Consider the following 6,476-nt stretch of genomic DNA (forward strand, 5'->3'; position numbering starts at 1 on the left):
TTTAAAAACCCCCCAGCGCCTGAACCCCGGTTCCTGCAGCAGCGCGGGATTTGCTGTCGCTGCGCTGGAGCAGAGTGTGTTACCTACTGCAAATCAAAGAGTGCTCTTCTTATGGGGTTCTCCATGGCTTTCTAATGCGCTGATTTGTCCCTGATTCGTTGTTCTAATCACGTTAACTTCTGTGTCATTGATCTGTTTTGTCTCCTTGCAGAGAAACAGGGTGTGTGTTCTGGGTGTCACACCTTGACTTCTGAGCATGGAGAAGGAACAGGTTTCCAAACGTTTGTATGTTGGAGGGCTTGGCCATACGGTTTCCAAGGCTGAACTGGAAGAAAGATTTGGCAAGTTTGGGCGTGTTTTGGAGGCAGAGATCATTACCAGAAAAGATGATCAGGGTAACAGTTTTCTTTCATCTTTTAAAAGTTAATTCCTTTTCTATTGGCATGTGAAATGGAATTTTTGCTTCAGAGACAGGTCAGTTTTAAAGGAAACCTTGAAACTACATGGAAATTAACTTAATGTTTGTCATTCATCAGGGAACCCTACGAAAACTTTTGCCTACATCAGTGTCAACACTTCTGATGCAGATCTGAGAAAGTGTAGGTACTTTTTTTTTTTTTGGCTACTTACGTTTTTGAGGCAGGTTACAGCGCTGATAATTCATCTCATGTTGTCACATCCAGCTGTGGTCACAGTAGAGTCTTTTTCATTCTGTTGTCAGGTTGATTCTCTTTTCTTTAAGCTGCAGTTTTATGGAAGCTGCTTTGCTGACATTTTCAGAAATTGCTGTGAGCAGGTTGAAAAGATTCCTTGTGACGGAAGTAGGTGATTTGGGAGTTTCAGAGACTTGTAGAAGGGTCTGGCTTGGAAGGGACCTTAAAGATTATCTCGTTCCATGCCCTGCCATGGGCAGGGACACCTTCCACTATCCCAGGTTGCTCCCTGTTCAACCTGGCCTTAAACATTTCCTGGGATGGGGCAGCCACAGCTTCTCTGGGCAACCTCTTTGTTTGTTCTAAGCCTTTCATGAAAAGGAAATGTACTTCAAATGCTTCCATCAGGTCTATAAACCATTGAAATTGACTTATGTGAGAGGAAACCCAGAAGAAGAGCTGATGCAAGCTTCTGTTGTAATGTGCCCCTGTGTGTGGGGAATGCTGCCATGAGGCACTTCTGCAGTGAGCACTTCAGTTTTGGATGGAGATCTGGTTTAAGATTTGGGTATTGGCCCTTTCAGATGCAACCCTAACCCAAGTGAGCAGTGAGGTTATAAGGTCATGCTGAGGGAGCCTCAGGTTGTCACAGAAGGAGGCATAGTGAAGTCTGTGGTGTGCTTTTTGTTAACATAGAAAAGACTCATTTCCCATCTCTTTGTTTTGCAGGCATGTCAATTTTAAATAAAACAAAATGGAAAGGGGGGACCCTGCAAATTGAGTTGGCCAAAGAAAGCTTTTTGCACAGGTAGAAACCAATCTTTTCAAATGTATGCTGTTGCTAAAATTACCTTTTTTCTGCTTATCTGATAATATTATGGCTGTACTTCCATTTTCTACGCTGTTATTCTTTCAGTTTTTGTAGACTCTGGTGGGCTGTTGATGTGTGTTTTATGCTGCAACGTGTTTTGCATCATTATTCTCTTGAAGGTGATGGGTGTTAATTCTCTGAGTAGTGAGTGGTTGCTGTTCTGTGGGAGGGGATCACTGCTAGCTCCAATTCTGCATCTGGGCAGACCTTTTTCCATGTGTGATGTACTTTCTGGTACAGGCTGGCCACGGAGAGGGAGGAAGCAAAGCTGCAGAAAGAAAAACCACAGAGAAATGACCAAATGTGTCTGTTGGAATCACTGAAAAAGACTGGAGTTGTGGATTTCCACATGAGAGCAGTACCAGGTGCCAGATCATAAGGTATGGTGGGGTAGATGCATAAGAGAAGTAAAACTACGAAAAGCAAGCTCATTGCATCTAAATTCATGCCAAATTTATGCTTATAAAGAAACTTCATTATTCAGGGTGACAGTCCAAGCTGTGAAAAGCACTCTGAGGAAAGACCTCGTGTGTAGACCTGGAGAAGGGTCCTGTCATTCTTTGCAGTGACTGGAAATAATAATGATCATTCTGTCCTCTCTTGCATGTGAAATGAGGAAATGCTTCATTCCTCATTTATATTGGGAATATTGCTGCGTCACCCTTAAAAGCTTGGTAAGAAAATGTGTGACTGATTTCTATACACCACACAGCTTTTGGTGGCTGGGTTGGGCTTCAACACAGGATCAGGGTCTGCACATGCTTACAAAATTAAGAATAAAGTCATTGAACATGCAGATTTAGGAAACAAAATTTATATTTACTACAAAGTTTACAAAACTGTTTGCTAAAGTATAGAATGGTTTCAGAGATTTTTTTTTGTGGTAAAGGAGGAAAAAGCAAAATAATAGTGATTCTGTCTTTGTAGGTACCACTGTTTATTCATAAACCAGAGCCCTATATTAAAAACAGCACTTGTAAAGCAATTTAGTTCTTTATTATCACTCTTTATTTGTAGGTTGTTGAAATTTAGTTTTTTGGTTGGCTTTGGTTTGTATGGTTTTTGAGAAGGAGGCTGGCCAAGTTGCATGGTAGGGCTCACTAGAGAGAATAAACAAAAAAGAATCCATCACATGTAATTCTTTGTTAATGTTTTTGTTATTTAGAATAAACATTTGTTTTTTTCCAGAATTCCTTCCACTTTGTATTTTTTTTTAACACTGATTGTTTTTCTGTTTTTTTAGAAATGGGTTGCTGGAAAATTTGGCAGAGTCTTGCCTATCCTGCACCTCATGAATCAACAAAAATATAAAATATCCTTTTCTAATTGTTTGGGCTTGGACACAATTCCCTTCCTTTTGTCATATGGAGAAACAGTTGCTTAACAGTCTTAATTTTTACTTCTCTGTCAGGCTTAATATACTGAATCCCCCAAGTAAATCCTGCACTAAGTTTGTGTGACTTGTTTTACACTGCAAGTCAGTTGTTTAAAGGCTTATGGTCATGACACAAAAAAGAATTCTTTGCTGTCCTTTCCTGCAGAATTCAGCCTGTTCATAAAGCCGTGAGTCTAAATTTCACCCTGCAATTAAAAAAAAAGCGTCTGTCCTGAAGATGTTCTGGCCGATATTTTAGCAGGGGAGGAGGATGCTGTTGAGGAAAGCTCCAAGGGACAAAATAATTCACATTGGAAATATCAGCCCTTCAGAGGAATGGGGTCCCTTTGTGTAAAAGAGTTAAGTAAAGACAGCACTGGGTTAAAGAAGAAGTCTATAGAAAGCTTGGGACTTGAAGCTTGTACATCCTATTGTGGGGAGGAGTCATCCAAAAATCAGCCAAAGAACCATCCATCGTGTTCACTTGAAGTCAGCAGCGAAAAGAGACACAAAATGCCTTGTGAACAACACGAGGAGCTGTCAGCTGCTTTCTCCTCAGCAGCTGGCTCCAGGCCTCATTTGCAAGGGAAGAACAAAGGTGTGAGTTCTCTACAAGACCAAAACTCAGAGCATGGAGCTGCTGCTGCCAGTACTGATCAGAGTGATGGGAGGAGTGACATGGACAGTGATGCTGCAGGGGCCCAGGAACACATTAAACAGCAGCTGAAGAGCCCAAAACAGCTTTCCAAAACATTTAAGAGGAATACAAGCAGAAAAAATTCAGAATGTGAAGGTAATAAAGGTGGGAATGGGAAGACAAGCCTTCTGGAAGATAAGGAGCTTTGTCATCATGCTGCTGCCTCAAAAGAGCCCAGTACAATAGAGAAATAGCTCCAGGACAACCAGAGGAGGCTGGCAGCTCTGGAAGAGAGACACAGAGTGAGAGAATTATAGAAGAAACTCATTCAAGGAGCTCTTTCTAATCTGGTAATTATACTCACAACTTCTACCTCAATACAAGGTACTAGCACAGTACAAGGAAGAGGGTAATTAATACATGTGGAGCAAGATGCTTTAAAATCAGTCTGGAATTTCTGATGACATTGCCAGTTTTCTTTTGAGAGTATACAAAAGGCTGCATACCCCATCCCTGGAGCACCTGTAGAGTTGCAAGAGGAATAGCAGTTCCTCTTTTTGTGTCATGGAAATGTCTTTCAGAGAGTCATGTCTGAGGGCAGCAAGTATTTGATGTGTTTGACTTGACAGTTGAGTCTTTTCTAGGATAAGCAGCCAGCATGAAAAGCACAAACACATAATATTCGATTCCGATGAGGAAAATTAAGCTGAAGTGGATGAGATGTTGAAAAAACATGCAAGTTCAGGAGATACGCAGAAGTAAGTGTTACTGGGAAAAGTTTAGTGTGACATAATCAGAAAGTTGAATTTTTATACCAAACTGTCTCATGTTGTAACACCTGAGTTACCCTTTGCATGGGTGTTTTGCCCATGGTAAAACCGAACAGTCGTAACTGTAAAGCAGAATTGTACAAGGTGTGTGCACAAGGTAAGATGTCTTTCTGCTGTCTTCATTAAGAATGTTGAGTATTCTTATCAGCCACATACGCAGCCTGTGTGGTTCTTTGCCCTCGTGAATCTTGGGTTTTCTCTTCTGGATCCAGTGAATTTTGTATTTAAAAACAAAGAAAACAACAACAGAAGAGAACATACACAGCCCTAAAACATTCCACAGGCCACCAAAAGGATGGCTTGTTACATTTGATAGAATATAGCATTAGGACAGGCTTAAAGGATGTTTGTTTCTTGAGACTTACTAGATAACTCTGATGCAATGTACTGATGTGTTCATACAGTTACTGTCCTGCGTGCTTCCAGCCTGTCTGATTTACAGCGCGGGTTAAAATGGGGATCTCAGTCGTCAGCAGCCATCAGTTTTGCGGGCAGATGTAGGCTCCCAGTGTTGAGCTTTTACTGGAACAGCTGCTATTTCACTGCAATCTAGATTTCAGCACGTTCAGGAGAACTGCTGCTGCCTTTCATTTTTCATAGTACACGAGGCTGTAACACAGACCATTTCTGTTGGAGCCCACGTGTGGTGGTGGGGGGAAGAGAATAGGAAGGACGCGAAGAATAGGGCTGCTGACTTTATTGCTGTGTTGCTCATGAGTGTTCCAAGCAGCAGCATAATCACAAGTGCTTAACCCTTATAATTGGTTCTTTGTTTTGTGCAGAGGGCCCAAAGTTATTTTGTAGATCAACAGAGCCCAGTGAAGAGGAAGACGGTTGGGAAGACAGACGTAGATTATTGCTTGAGGTGAGTAGGTAACGTCTGTTCCCTGGTAACTGTGGCTGAAAGCTGAGCATGAGGAGGGAACACGGCTATGAATCTGCATGAGAAATTAATTCAGGACCTGGACAAGAGCCTGAAACTTTGTAATTACCAGAGAACACAAGTGGTTTAGTATACTGGTTGTGATGTCACTCAGGTAAACCACTACATCTCTGTATGTTACAGGACCAGCTACTTAACTGCATGTAAAGAAAGTGTTCAAGAGAAACAGTGAATTTAGAGACTTCTCCTAAGAGTGGATTCAGAGACTTCTCCTAATGAGACGTTAGATTTTCACTATTTTCTGGAATGCCGAAGGAAGCATAAGGACGCCAAAAGAAGAAAAGTGAAAGTAAAGCAATAAACATTTTTTTCTGATGAGAAGCGGGTCATGTTTCTTCCTTGAAGAAGCTGCCAAACAGTGCTACTTTGGAAATCCTTTCCAAGATCTAATAGGAAAAACTCTGGGCAAACCCTGTTAGGCAGTGTTTGTGAGCTGGGGCTGATGGCCTCGGCTTCTGGGGAGGCACGGGAAGGCTCCAGTCCTGACTGGCTGGTCAGGCTGGGGCCATTGAGCTCTGGCTCATCCCTGGGGGCTCCAAGGGAAAGCAGGAAGGTCAAGGGCCCCCCAAGCCAGGGCCAGGGCCAGAGCGGTGCCCTCAGCCCTCCAGGAGCGGACGGGCTCTGCCAAGCCCAGCCTGGGCACTGCCCCCAGCCCAGGGACACCGGGGTGCTTTGCCTCATACCCGTGCCCAGACCAGCACAGCTGTCACACTCCCAGCTGGCTGTGCTGTATCTCAGGCCGGAGCAGTGCCTGTGAGTGACCTCAGCAGTGGAGGAGCAGCACAGGAGCAGATCCCAGGGCCTGGGGAAGAAGGAGGTTCATGGCGCTGAGGACAAAGTGCCCAGAGCTCGGGATTGTCCGGCTGAGCTCTTCTGGCTCCTTCTGCTTCCAGCCCTTGCCGAGACACGGGTTCACTACAGAGCTCTGGGTGCCACTTCCCAACTTGGCCCTCCTCCGCTGCCTCCTCCCTGCCTCCCTGGCATTGCGCCAGCTGTGCCTCCCTCCTAGTTCAGTGAAGGCATCCTTGTCCTCCCCAGGTGCCTCTCCCATGGAGACAGGAAAATTGATGAACTCCCGCTGCCCCGGCATCAGGCAGGTGCAGGGTGTCCCTGCTCGTCACCCCTTGCTTCCCAGGGCTCACGCTGATTGCTCTAGAAGCCATTGAT

General features: G+C 44.0%; 1 pseudogene across 1 annotated transcript; it reads left to right on the plus strand.

Moving 5' to 3' along the window:
• On the plus strand, nt 1–5,564 carry LOC309577080 (annotated as a pseudogene). The gene is made up of 9 exons (XR_014227383.1): nt 1–395; nt 537–599; nt 1,383–1,461; nt 1,765–1,904; nt 2,768–2,883; nt 3,086–3,886; nt 4,181–4,294; nt 5,149–5,231; nt 5,433–5,564. The product of XR_014227383.1 is annotated as an uncharacterized misc_RNA (transcript).
• Nucleotides 5,565–6,476: the final 912 nt, after the last annotated feature.

Source organism: Coloeus monedula (assembly GCF_965178545.1).
Source record: "Coloeus monedula genome assembly, chromosome: 11".
In the NCBI taxonomy this organism is placed as follows: Eukaryota; Metazoa; Chordata; class Aves; order Passeriformes; family Corvidae; genus Coloeus; species Coloeus monedula.